At 34.4% G+C, this 14,757-nt stretch overlaps 1 long non-coding RNA gene across 1 annotated transcript in view; it reads right to left on the reverse strand.

The window, feature by feature from the left end:
- LOC149747028 (uncharacterized) overlaps positions 1-13,077 on the reverse strand; it is a 102,782-nt gene extending 89,705 nt beyond the window's left edge. Inside the window, exon 1 of the long non-coding RNA XR_016388496.1 lies at positions 108-13,077. This is a non-coding gene — a long non-coding RNA (uncharacterized LOC149747028). The remainder of the gene's footprint in view (positions 1-107) is intronic.
- Positions 13,078-14,757: the final 1,680 nt, after the last annotated feature.

Below are 14,757 nucleotides of genomic sequence, written 5' to 3' on the forward strand. Positions count from 1 at the left end.
ACTTTCTATTCAGTTACTTTCAAAGGTGTCTTTTCATGGCTTAATCCTACTTAGCAAAGTGCTGCAAATCATTCCATGTTCATAGAGATGGATGTCAAAGGACTCACCTGTCTTGTTGATATCAAGACCTGCTAATTTCAAGGCTAATTCATTGCTGTTACCACTTGCAGAGGAAACCAGGATATCATGTATTGCATTTCTTCTACCCGTTCTTCCTGAAGCAATAAAATCTGCATATGTAGTTTCCACATCAGTCACTGCTAACAAATATTCACATAGCAGGAGCTACAAAACAGAGAAAAATTAAAAGGTAAATATAATGTTGGTCAATGGTAAACATTTAACAAAGACACTTGTTAAATTACTGGCCTATAATATGGATGTGAAATAACTGTCTTGCTTACATGTCCACAAAGCAAGTAATGCTTTGATTCTTGATCAAGGGTCAGGGAACATTGTTTGTAAAGGGCCTGATAGTAAATAGTTTAGGCTTTGAGGGTATATAGTCTTTATCCAACTCTATGGTTGTAGGACAAAAGTACTCAAAGAGAATACATTAAATAAAAGTAATAAACTAAACTTATAAAAATAGGCATAAGGCCAGATTTGGCCTGCATGCCATAGTTTGTGGACACCCAGTTTAGATCATAAAATTCTCCTTCTCTAATACCATTTTAGTCAGTCTTCAACTCCAGAAAGAAGAACTTGAGCTCAGTAGCATACCAAAGTGGTGGGAGGTGGGGTGGAAGTGCTCCACCGTAGAGATAAGCAGTAAGCAAGGGCATTGTTTGCAGAGAACCTAAGGACAATAATGAAATTGACCAAAATCCAGTTTGCTTGTTATTATCATCACGCACCAGCAATTCTAAACAATGCCAGTGACCGCTCCCAGTCCAGGAGCACAGCTCCCTTGTTGCCTCCTTGGTAAGTCATTCCTTGGGAGGAATAATAAACTTTCTTGACTGAAACTTTGAAATAAAATCTACAAAATTACAAAGGACTCAATGAAAGTGAGTTTCCCCAAACAGGCCTGGTAACACAAATACTTAATTAAAGACTTAATGAAGAAAATATTTAACAAGGTAGAATATGATACATGTAATAACAAAAGATCATCAAATGTAAATCTTTTTTTTTACCTCTTTATTGGAGTATAATTGCTTTACAATGGTGTGTTAGTTTCTGCTTTATAACAAAGTGAATCAGTTATACATATACATATGTTCCCATATCTCTTCTCTCTTGCGTCTCCCTCCCTCCCACCCTCCCTATCCCACCCCTCTAGGTGGTCACAAAGCACCGAGCTGATCTCCCTGTGCTATGCGGCTGCTTCCCACTAGCTATCTATTTTACGTATATATGTCCATGCCACTCTCTTACTTTGTCACAGCTTACCCTTCCCCCTCCCCATATCCTCAAGTCCATTCTCTAGTAGGTCTGTGTCTATTCCTGTCTTATCCCTAGGTTCTTCATGACCTTTTTTTTTCTTAGATTCCATATATATGTGTTAGCATACGGTACTTGTCTTTCTCTTTCTGACTTACTTCACTCTGTATGACAGACTCTAGGTCCATCCACCTCACTACAAATAACTCAATTTTGTTTCTTTTTATGGCTGAGTAATATTCCATTGTATATATGTGCCACATCTTCTTTATCCATTCATCCGATGATGGACACTTAGGTTGTTTCCATCTCCTGGCTATTGTAAATAGAGCTGCAATGAACATTTTAGTACATGACTCTTTCTGAATTATGGTTTTCTCAGGGTATATGCCCAGTAGTGGGATTGCTGGGTTATATGGTAGTTCTATTTGTAGTTTTTTAAGGAACCTCCATACTGCTCTCCATAGTGGCTGTACCAATTCACATTCCCACCAGCAGTGCAAGAGTGTTCCCTTTTCTCCACACCCTCTCCAGCATTTATTGTTTCTAGATTTTTTGATGATGGCCATTCTGACTGGTGTGAGATGATATCTCATTGTAGTTTTGATTTGCATTTCTCTAATGATTAATGATGTTGAGCATTCTTTCATGTGTTTGTTGGCACTCTATATCTTCTTTGGAGAAATGTCTATTTAGGTCTTCTGCCCATTTTTGGATTGGGTTGTTTGTTTTTTTGTTATTGAGCTGCATGAGCTGCTTGTCAATTTTGGAGATTAATCCTTTGTCATTTGCTTCATTTGCAAATATTTTCTCCCATTCTGAGGGAGAAAAATTAAATCTTTCATGTCTTTTTCTATGTTAAAAACTCATATTCTTTCCTGAAGGTCATAAGAGGGATGAATACTAAGATATGAATAATGAATTTCTGTTGGATTAATTTTGTTTAAACAGGACTTTAAAGTAACACAATTTCCCTCCTATTCCTAAACATTCCAATTACATTTTACTATAGTTTAAGATTAAAAACCCATGCCAATAATCAAGAGAAAGGAGTCTTTTCAACATATACAAAATGTGGAAGAAGCTAAAATGGTAGAACCCATACACTATCATGGACATGCACACTGTCACTCTGAAATAAACTGATGCCATTTACAGTGAAATCCAGGATGGCCGTCAGTAGCACTTTCCTTAAAGCTTAGTTCTTCTCCCAGTGCCTAATGAGGGAGCTGTTAATTTAATCTGGGCAAAACTTTTATACTCTCTCTTCTGTAAGAGGAAGCCAAAAGAGGAAAGAGGGAGGAATAGCACAATACAAGTTTTGAAATAGGAAATATATGAATACTGCATGCTTTACTGTGACTATATTATGGTTCCAATCACTTGACTATATCCACCATTCTTTTTTATGGGAATATGATTTAATGGTTGTTACCATGTTACTTAAAATTTCCAAATGCTCCTCAGAAGGTCCTGGATTGAATCCTGCCCCTGACATTGGGTCATGGAGTGACAGAAAATCACTTGACCTCCTGGCCTTCCATTTTCTAATAAGTAAAGCAGGACAGCTGGATGACATAATCATTAATGGCACTTTAAGTGAAAGTGTAAAAACAATGATCACTCAAAACTGTATCATTTCTAGAATCTTGAATTTGGAAATTCCCTTCTGTGACCATAACCACCAATTTTTTTTCTTTTCCTCTTACTCATAATGAATCTGTTCTTCACACTGGTCATATCTTTAATTCCTTTAACCCTTTTTGTTTTAGTTTCATCTAGGCCCAGCCTGGATCAATTGCCCACCGTTTGGTGTAGCTTCTCATTAGCATCAAGAAGTCCCTTTGCTCTACCGTCACCTTGACTTTCCTAAGCCTCACCTGGAAAACAGCATGGTACAATTTCTCTGATCTCATTACTGGGTGGATAAGTGTTACCAAAAAAGTCACAAAATTGTGCCAATTGGCTCAACTAAACATTTTTACTCTATTATTAGTATACACTCTGAGTTGAACGGAAATTCTTTTGTTCATCTCTATTTGACTCTTCCCTATGGCTTCCCTCTGTGGGAAGGATTCCAAACCTTTTGTAGTCCACACAACCAGACACTACCTGCCTTAAGGGGTGACTTTGCGTCTTCCTTCTTGGAGAAGATATAGGACATCTGCTGCAAGTTCTCTTACATTTCTCCCTATCAAATACATTTCTCTGTAAATCACTATTGTTTCTTTTCTAGATGAACTAGCTGCTTTCTCTTTAAGGCATGCTATTGACTCTATTTCCTATTACCTCCTGTAGGGCCTTTCTCCATCCATTTTTTTCTCAATAATTTGAGTGTTCTTTCTCCTCTGGATCTCTCCCTTAAGCTTATAAGCATGTTCAAGTCTTTCCTTACTAAAAAAAAAAATGAACCAACCATTCAACCAAATACGCATTCCTCAACCTTCTTAAATCTTTGCACTACCTTCTCTTTCCTTCATTAAACTTCTCAGTAGGGTTCAACTACTTTTATTTTCTCACTTTCCTTGAACCAACCTTTAGAATTTTTCTATTCCATTGGCCTTTATATACTATGTTTTACAGAGACTACTTTCATATAGATCACTGAAATGATCTGTATTAACATTAAGTGACCGCTTAGTGTTAAATGTTCTTGTGAGCGTCTATCCTGTTTGAGCTCACATGACACTGCCAGTTACATTCTCCTTGAAACTCTCCCCTAGCGTATATTAAAAGTTATAGAGGTAAAATAATTATAAGAATCAGACTTACCTGTATTTGAATCCAGACTTTCCATTTACTTCTTATGCTATGTCTAATCTCTCTGTGCTCAGTTCTTTATCTATAAATTGTGATAAACATACTTAGTTCTCAAGATTATGAGAATTTACTTGGTTTATGTATCTCAAGAGACTAACACAGTGTTTGGCACATGGTGGGTAAGTACTGATTTAAAAAAAAACAACTGTCACTTCCTTAGCTTTCATGATCCCTTACTATCCTGGTTCCATCCCATTTGACCTTTGTATTTTTTACAGACTTCCCTTTCTAGGGTCACCTTTAGAAATCAGAGCACATTTTGTAGGGAGTTAGAATCAGTCATTGACCTTCTTTACTTTCTTACTTGAATAACTCATCTAATCCCAATGCTTCTAATTCCTCACTAGGGATGATACAAACGTCTGCACCTGCTATTTAGAATGTTCTCCCAAGGTCCTCACACACAAGAGCAACTGCCTGCTGAACAGGGACTTCCACTTGGTTTTGCACAAACATTTCACCTTCAATAAAACAAAGTAAGACAACAACAGAACACGTAAATAGAGCAGACTGGCTTCATTAATGCGCTGTGTTGGGGCATATTTTGACTTATTCCTCTCACTTGATGTCCATGTCTAATCATCTGCCAGGTCACGTTGGTTTCTATCTGACGTCACTCATATTTATTCTCTGTAAAACACAGAAAAGGCTCTTACCAGGGTTACGGCTGAGTTCTCCCACAATCTGAAAAGAACCCACTTTTGCTGCTTTAACTTTAACCACTCACTCTCATACTTGGTACGCTACAGAAAAATGCACAGTGTTTTCCCAGAGCTTCTCTGATGGTGCATTTGCTCAAGTCTGTCATTCAACCTGGAATGCCTTCTCCTGACAAACTTGCTTGTTGAAATGGATTTAGACCTCAAAATTCAGCCAATGCCATCTTCTCTTTGTCTTCTTTCCCCTATCTCTTCACCTAGCGCTCCCACAGGCCTTGATTTGTGACCGTACAAGGAGTTAAAATTCTAACTGGCATCATGGTTGCCTCTCCTTCTAGACAGATCACAAGTTCTGACAAGACAGGAAATGCATTTTGTTAATATTTTAACTACACAGAATTCCTAGTAGAGCCTTTTGCACATAATCAGTGCTGAATAAAAGTATGTTAACTAGAACTGAACAATGAGGAAGAAATACATTAATCACCTTTCATCAGTAGCCACAGAGAATTTCCCTATCCCTGGGTTATACTAAATCACCAAATCCTAAAACTCTGGAAGGTTTTATAGGTGGAAAATCTGAGGACCAGATAGTTCAAATGATCTGCCCATCTTCACATAGTTAATTAAGTGGTTGGAATGAAGGTCTTCAAATCCCAGTCCACTCTTTCTGTTTTACCAGGTTGCCTGTCTGTGAGTAAGCTATGAATTTGCATAAAGTTTTTGACCTTGAAGTAATTTGGTGCTATTATAATGATATTTTCATTACCTACTCCACTACCATTAACCAACGCAGTACTTAGTTTCTATGTTACTTTAAAGATTTAGAATTGGATATCTTTACCGATTTCTTTCTATGGTCACATTTTGAAATAAGGGCACATTTTGTGGAAATTTAGAATCAGTCATTGACCTTCTTATATCTATCAAATATATCTGATAAAAAGGTGAAGTAGGTTACAGGAATAAGCTCATCTCAAAGTCATTGTTATTGTCTTTCATTCTTAGTCTCTTTATGGCATTTGAAAACATAGGCTTTAAAAATAGCACAACTGCTATTATTTCTCATCTGATAACAATGTTATGAAGTAGGCAAAAATATCCTCATTTTCATTTGAAGAAAATAAGTCAGAGATGTTAAGTGATTGCTAAATAACACACGGAACTATGACTTGAACCCAGGTCTGTGGGTTTTGCATAAAGAACACTGTATTTTGCAATAAAGTTCCTTGTTTTTTGCCATTATCATTTTTAAAAATGTAGACTGCCATAATAATACTCGTGTATGTGGGAGTTTACATCTAATTCACTTTGCTGATAATAGTTTTAAGAAGATTTGAAATATCAGAGTGAGACAGAAAAAAGTGGTGACATTTTCCATGAGAAGATATGAATTAAAAGGAGTACTGCATTATGATTTGTATATCTGGGAATGTTAATTTCTGTGATGGTGCTAATTCTATTTATAAGAGGGGAACCAAAAACTTAATTTGAATTTTCATTTAGGGTATTCCTAAGTAATGAGCACATGGAAGAAGAAACAGGGTTATGAGAGATGTATGTGTATACTGTGTTCACCTTTGAAATGTGTGTATCTAGATTTCAGTTGGATTTAGTGAAAGACAATAATGAGAATTATGAGAACAGATTATTCTGTAAACTCCTTTTCTTCTTAAGCATTTATGAAATATACTTGCTAGATTGATGTGCATCTTATTGTAAACCTCTAAAGTAACATAGAAAGTACTGGGCATTCAATTATGGTAGCCATTATAATTATTATTATAATAGTTATTATTATAAAGTAGTATTTCACTTTTATTAGATTTGTTTTCTCCAGACAATAAACTTAAATTTCAGTAAAAAGAACAATAGCTGACAAATAGCGCATATTTAAATATATAATTACATTTTGAAACAAAACATATACATGTTATAAACTCTGTATCTTTTTCTCTCTCTCCATGATTATACTTCCTTAATGAATTCCCATTAGGTGCTCAAAAACAGTAATTTTTACATGCATGGCAGCTATGTTTTTTTCCTTTCAGCTAAACATCTTGACACAGCTTTTCAATTTATTGATATGACTACCAGAGATTGGAAATAACTTTTACACCAATATAATCACTGCATAATGACTTGTAGTTAGCTTAGAAATTCTGGGCAAACTGTTGCCAAATGACTATGGCTGACAGATGTTCACCCCAAAATGACAAAAGTCAAAAAAAAAGTCTAGTAAGTGTCAGCAGCTGGTAGAGATTTAATAGAGTAGCACTTAGCACACATTCTGGCCTTATGCAAAATAAACTAATCAGAATAAAACTTGGAAAAATTTACCAAAAGTGGGCTTTGACTCTTCACTAAAGCTTCCTATTTATGTTGCTGTAATTAGAATTTCCTAGACATGACAAAATGGTAGTATTGGATATAAACAAGATAATATGGTGCTATTTTTTGTATCTAGTTATGTACAAGAGCTAATTATACTAATATTCAAAGTCTGATTAGAGGGAGGAAAAGACATTTTATTATTTAAGTACTGTACTATTTAAAATTAGATTAAATTTTAAAGCATAAATTTCTAAATATTGATATCTAAAAATCCAATCAAAATTCATGACTAAGAAATAACCTTGCTTTCTTTCCCCCCCTTCTTAAAAAAGCCTCACTTTCTCCCTTTTTAACAAAGCAAACAGTATATTGGTATTCTAAAATTGTTTTGTTTGTATAATGGATTCCTAAACTGAGATTCATAATTTGTGTTGGTCTTTCCCTTACTTATGCCCTCTATCTTTTTAAATATCATTTACACAAATTGAGAGAATAAACCAGATTTCACCCTAGCATAATTTATAGATTTAGATAGACTGCAAGAGGCTAGAAAAAGTATGTACTTACGTCTCCTGTATTAAACAAACTGAAGTGTCCGCACAGATGTATTCTAAAAGAAGTTGGGTCTATGAAGCTGCTTAAATGATTTTTACAGTGACATTGAGTCATGAGCCAAATGGTGACTGGATAAAACGCTAATTTTACTCCTGTAAATGGGGACACATGAAAATGAGACTCACAGACTTGGAAGAAAGAATGGAGAGAATGTCATCAGCAGGCACTGAAGTCTTCTCTCTAATATAAATGGTATGATTTTTTTTTAAAAGAGAAGGAAAATTCTTCCTCTACCATTATTACAAATGCAGTTACATGACTTCTCCAGTGTTACTTTATAAAATCATGTGAAATTTGCTAAAAGTCATTGAGTAGTTTCCTATGTGCTTAAGATTTGGTCTACATTAGTGTTTCTGAAACGTTTTGGTCTCAGATATCCATTACATTATCAAAAATTACTGAGACCCCGAATGAGATTTTGTTTATATAGTTATATCTGCCAATATTTACATTATGTGAAATTAAGACTGTAAATTTTAAATATTTATTAATTCACTTAAAATATAAATAAAAAGCCCATTACATTTCAGTAAATAATATATTTTTAGTGAAATGAAATATATATTCCAAAGCCAAAATAAAATAGTGACAAGAATGGCATTGTTTTACATTTTGAAATTCTCTGGCTTAGTTTTGCAAATGTCTGGCTTAACAAAAGGCACCTGGTTTCTCATATCTGCTTCTGCGTTCAGTGTCTCAATATGTTGTTTCAGTTGAAGTATATGAAGAAAATCTGGCCTCACACAGATTTCTTAGTTGGAAAAGTGAGGAGAATTTTAATAGCTTTTTCAGATAATTATGGATTTTTAAATTTTGCAATGTGGAATCTAAAACCATATCAATATGCTTCCCTTACTGTTTTATTAAAATCTATTGTCTACTTTGCAACTTAAATGGATATTTTGCCCATATGTATTTTTAAAAATAACAGGTATTGGTCATTTGGAAAAATATTGGTTCACCAGGTTATGCAAAATTTCCAAATAGTAGCTTATTTCATTATACAATATCACATTTGTTAGTAATGCCACCTATCTCAACAGAAAATTCTTTAAGAATTGAGAAACTGACAAGTTCACAGGGGCCGATAATAAGTTTTCCAAAATTGTAATTTTTATTTGAAAGCTCAGATTTTATCACTGGCAACAGATACAATTGGATTTTGCTTCTCTTGAAGTGACAAGCTCACTTTGTTCATTTTCAAGAAAATCTCTGCCAAATATCCAAGTTTGAAAAAAACCCAGTTTGCTTGTCAGTTGTTCTTTCAAGTAAAAATGGTGACTCATGAGAAAAGTGGCTAATTTAGCTCTCAACCCAAGCAGTCACACAAGTACTTACTTGAGACAACCATGCAGTTTGGTACATCTTCACTGACTTACCATTTCATCACACAGAATATTAAAAAGACATCTACTCAAGGGTCAAGATTTGACAATTAGTATATTTTTACTCCTTAATCAAGTACATTCTTAGGTACATCTTGCATTTTAAAAATATTAACTCTGAGTGTGTGGCAGTGAAGAATACCAGGCTTACTAGTAGTTTGCTGCTACTGACCTGATTCATGCTAAGGTGTCAGCAGTTTTCCCCACCATGCTTTTGCACCATTAGTGCAAATGGCAGCCAAGTGAAAAAGGTAAATAGCATCAGTATTAGTATGAAAATTATTTTAAACTTGTGAATCTACTGCAAGTATCTCAGGGAATGACTGAAAGGGTCATTGGGGACATGCAGGAGTTGGGGGACCAAATTTTGAGAACTGTTGATCTACACAGTAACAGGAAGCTATCTGACAAACACTACGGATTAGAGAAGGGAACCCTTTTGTAAAGAACTTAACTAAGCAGGTTTTTGATTCCTAAAATATTCTGGAAATAATCAGCTGTTTCCATGCTAAGTACAATACTATCTATCTTTTTCTTTTTTCTTTTCCTGCATAAGAATATTACTTATTTATCTAATTCAGGCTTACAAACAATCTAATAGCTTATTTCTAAGAACAACCCCCCAATCTCACAAATCAGAGGGCTTCAAATTAAGTCTCATGAGACAGGACAGGGTGCCAGAACTTGATGCTACCTTAGTTCCCCTTTTCCTTGAATTGGGCTATATTCTAGTCACATTTTGGAGTAAGTGACAACAAAGAAGAAATCAAGAACCATACCCTGTTAATAACAACAATTTGAAAATTTCCACAGAAGTCTCCTCTGTTAAGGCATAATTATAAATCCTGCGCCAGATCATGACACTGCATGCTCTAGAATACCATTTGGTATAATGGGACACGTATTGTCCTTTAGAAGAGTTTGGATAGTGTTCTATCAAAAGCACACTTAAAAAAAGTAATCTCAGAATCACAGAATGATGCCAACACATATTAACTCTGTGAAGTCAAACCCTCTTTTGTTCTAAATCCAAGGCATTGACTTTTTAAATCACAAAATATTGTTAGAATAAATTTTGCCTAATATGAGATCAAATAGGCTGTCTTTGATGGTTTTCATTCACAGTAAGTTTTTGACTAATACTACTACAAATAATAACCCATCTACATTTGTTGGGGGGAGTTCGTCACTTCTTCCCTGATTTTCAGTGTATAATAAAAATTCTCAAGTTCAAAAATTTCCAACATTTGATACTAATGGTTATTATTCTCAATCTTCTCTCTATTCATCAATTCATCTCTGATCCCCAGTAATGTGATAATTGTGATCCTTATGCCTTCATTCAAGATTATATATATATATTTTCCTTGTTTTGACATGGGCACATTTTCATATTGTTTTTGTAAATTCATGACCTAGTCAATTGTATTATTACTTAACTTCTTCTCTGAAACTTCCTTTAGCCCAGATTCAAATCCTTTTTTTTTCTTCCCACAGTGCTTAACAAATCAAAACTTTGTAATGAGAAATCTAAGCCTAAAAATGTTATAAAGCCAGAAGCACAGGCTATCTCAAGAAAATATTTTCCCTGTCTAATTAGGCAAGCTAATTCATACAAAACAAAGCTATTCATAAATTCCTTTGTTGATCTCTGGCTGACCCGTTCACCATCCTTAAAAACAGCAATTTCTTCATTGTTTTGTGTTTCTTAAGTCTCACTTGTATTTCATCTTCTTACACTCCATAGAAACTCTTGCCTAATGAATTTATGGAGAATGTCAAGGTCATCCTACATAAATTCCTTCAATTGCTGTTTCTTTATCATCACATCAAAATTGCCATCTTTTTATTTGAGTCCTTTTGCCAACATTAATACCTGACTGGTGCTCTTGACTCTATCTTCTCTCCTATTATTTTTCCTTCAATCCTGCCTTGTGCTTCCGGAGTCTTTCTTTTCCCTGCTTCTCCAATGCCTATAAAATTATTTACATATTCTCTGGTATAAAATATATTTCATCTTTTAGCTCTGTTCTTTTTGTCACTCACCTTTTACTTTCATTAACTCTCAAACTTACAGAAAAAGAGGTAGATGCTAATTTTCCTGCATCCTTTACAATGCTTTATTTTTAATTCCTTTGCAATTTAGCTTACATATCTATCAATTTACCAGAATTGTTTTCTCAGAGAAAAACCATTACAGATTAATCACAAAATTCAACAGGCTTTTCACTGTAATCACCTATATCAAATTGTGTACAACATTTTACGTTGCTATTCCTCTCTTCCGGAAACATCTTTCTCCCTTGGCTCTGATAGTTACTGTACTCTTGATTCCCTCATAATCTTCTTATATTTCTTCTTGCTCTTTCTCTCACTTAACTATTAAATAATATATTTTCTCTCTTTTGTTCTGTTTGGTAATCCCATTTACCCCAATTGTCTTAAATTCCAACTGTGTATAGATGGCTATCAAATCTATAATTTGGGGGCCTGATATTTTGCTGAAGCGTAGCTTGGGAATTTTTACTACCTATTGGATATTCCCCCATGTTTGTCCTTAAAAACTCAAATTCAGTAAGTTCAAATGGAATCTCTTTGCTGCATCTCTACCTCCACCCCCCAAACTATTTATTATCCTTATCATTTTAGTGTATATTACTACTATTTTCTTAGGTATCCATGATATTAATAGAAATCTTAGAATTGTGTTCAATTACTTCCATCTCACTAATTCTTCCCATCTAATCAATTCTCAAACCTCATTGTTTTAATTCTATCCATTCAATGCTTCTTAAGTATTCTTCATTTCCGTTCTTTGTCTGGTCACTCCCTTCATCATCTCTTTCTTGACTATTGCAATTATAGGCTAACTACTTACTTATCTAAACTTATTCTTTTCCAAGTTACCCTTTACACTTTCACCAGAATTAACTTTATTAAACATAAAATACTCAAAAATCTTCAGTGGCTCCTGGGAACCCTCAAAACATAGTTGTAACTTTATTTGCATGGCCCTCAAGAATGTGAACCCAACCTAATTTACTAGCTTTTTTCCCTATACTATCTCTCCCATGTATACTAAGTTAGATCATAGCAAACACTTGCTATATCTCTGGTGTTCTCTTATTGGTCTTCTCATGCTGCTTTTCTCAACCTGGAGTGACCTTCTCTCCCAATGACAACAAAATCCTCCTCATCTTTCAAACCCACTTTACAAGCCACAACACCTCCCAATCTCCAGGTAAAATAAATAACTTTATTATAATATTTATTTAATTTGGCACTATGCAAGAATTAATTATTTTCATGTTGCTCTTCTTCCTATATTATATGTTCCTTGAGATCTGGGTCTTTGATTTTTGAGTCCCCTCAGAATGCTTGGCACAGGATTTTGTATGTTGTTCTTACATCTGGAAAAAGTATATTGTAGATTTATTTTTAATCATCATACTCAAGATCCTTACTGGTAAAGTAAATTTGTCAACGTTATCCCATTGTCAATAGTAAAAGTATTGATAGCTCAGAAAGCATGTTTCTTTATTCTTATTCATTTAATTTTCCTGTCTCATAATACTTATCATCAATATAAAGAGGTGAACTGTAATCATTTCCTCTGATACATTTTTTCTTCTGTGTATTCTTAATTATGACAGAAGATTTTTAAAAAATAACAGCAACAAAAAGCACTCTAGAAATCCAAGTAATCTATCCTATTTTCACTTTACGGAAGGTTACCGCTTGTAAAGTTTTTTATAAAATATATATGACTAAAGTAGCGAATTAATGCATGGAATGATTTGTTCTGTCCTTCTTTTGTTAAGGCTTTTTACATCATTTATTTAATATTTCAAAAGGTTTATAAATCATCTATTAGCTAATCTTTGCAGGATCCCTGCTGACACAGTCAATTAGCTGAAGAAGTACTGCTGGTTGGCAACTGACAAGTAATATTACTTGCACATTACAGATGAAGAAACGAAAGCAGAGAGAGGTTAATCGACTTGTACATGCCTTACACAGTGAATGGTAGTACTGATGTCACAATGGGGACCTGGGGTTATTCACATCAAAACCACAAAAGCATTAAGAGTCCAGAGCTGGTGCTGTTCTTTATTATATTATACTTTCTAAATCCTTTGTTTAATCTCCTTTTCTGGCTCTCTATGAGTCCAAGGAGGAAAGATACTTTTAAAATCTATAACTTCTCATTAAACTAGACTATTTTTTCTACATCCAATAAATATTTAGTTTTTGCAAGGACATTAGAACATCGACACATTTCTTCTCAAAATAACTCATTATTAAATTTTCCATCTTTAAAAGCACAATGAAAGATCAAATCAATCTCAGTAATATTTTCTGGTCTGTTCTGGTCTGGTCTAAGTTGTAATAATGACCATAGTAACAAAACAGCTATTGTTTACTAATTATTTATCAAAAATAACAAAAATATCAAGTATTTGCCAGATATAACACTAAGAAGTTTATGTGAATTGTATAGTTTAAATTCATCAACAAATTTATCGAAGAGGAATGTTCATTATCTCAGTTTTAAAGATGGAATATTAAAGGTTTAGAAATATTGTCATGAAACTGATAGGTGATTTAACCACTTCCAAAACCAGTTGCCATTTTCCAACATTCATTTTGGAACATACTATACTTAATTTTTTGTTGATGGTTTGCCAACCCTATTTTTTTTTTAATATGTAAGCAGTTCACATACTGCAGTGTTGAGACATTACTGTGTAGGGTGATATATTATTGACATCCCTACAGAACCTGGCTTTTTAATACTATCATCTCATATACATCATATTAATTGACACTGCAATTTCTTCCTTGATTTGTATATTTTTTTCTACAAACGCTTTGCATTCCAACATCCACATATCTGATCTACTCAACCATGTGATGGTCTTCATCTTCAGACATCTTGCTGTCTGGGCTGTTCAACCCTGTGACAGTAAAAGCACACTCACTAGGGACTAGGAATTTGAGAAGGACTTAGAAAATGGTTTGACACCTGAAAAACATGGCTCCAGAATAGGAAAAAAAATCTGCAAAGTTGAGATAAAAACTTGTGTCATTAATATTTTCAACTAATATTACTACAACAGCAATGTTACTCAGCTTTCATATAGTTATCTATAAATTATATTGGATATGTGACTTGGGCACATTTTAATGCATTTGATAACATTTAGGGTAAAGCTTCTAAAAGGGCAATTGCCTAGAACTGAGGAAGGTTTAAAAATGGCCCTGCACAGAATGAACTAGAAGTGACTTCAATGGGAGGGTGAGGCAGAGATGCTGGACCCGGAGAGTGACAGAGCAGGCGTACATTGGAGAGAGCTTTCCTACATAGGAGAGCCAAGAATTTGTTGCTTATTGAGTGGGGAGCATGAAGGTAGGGGACCCTATAATGAGAATCCTAGGATTGCTTCTAGATTTCTAACTTGGATAAATGACAGGACGGTACTCTTTGGTGAATACTAAAGGAACAGCAACAGCAGCAAAAGTCTAAGAGTGGAACTTTAACATATCACAATGCCACC

The sequence above is a fragment of the Delphinapterus leucas genome, chromosome 17, assembly GCF_059928025.1.
Source record: "Delphinapterus leucas isolate spDelLeu-1000000601 "Yukka" chromosome 17, BTC_Dleu_Yukka2, whole genome shotgun sequence".
Lineage (NCBI taxonomy): Eukaryota > Metazoa > Chordata > Mammalia > Artiodactyla > Monodontidae > Delphinapterus > Delphinapterus leucas.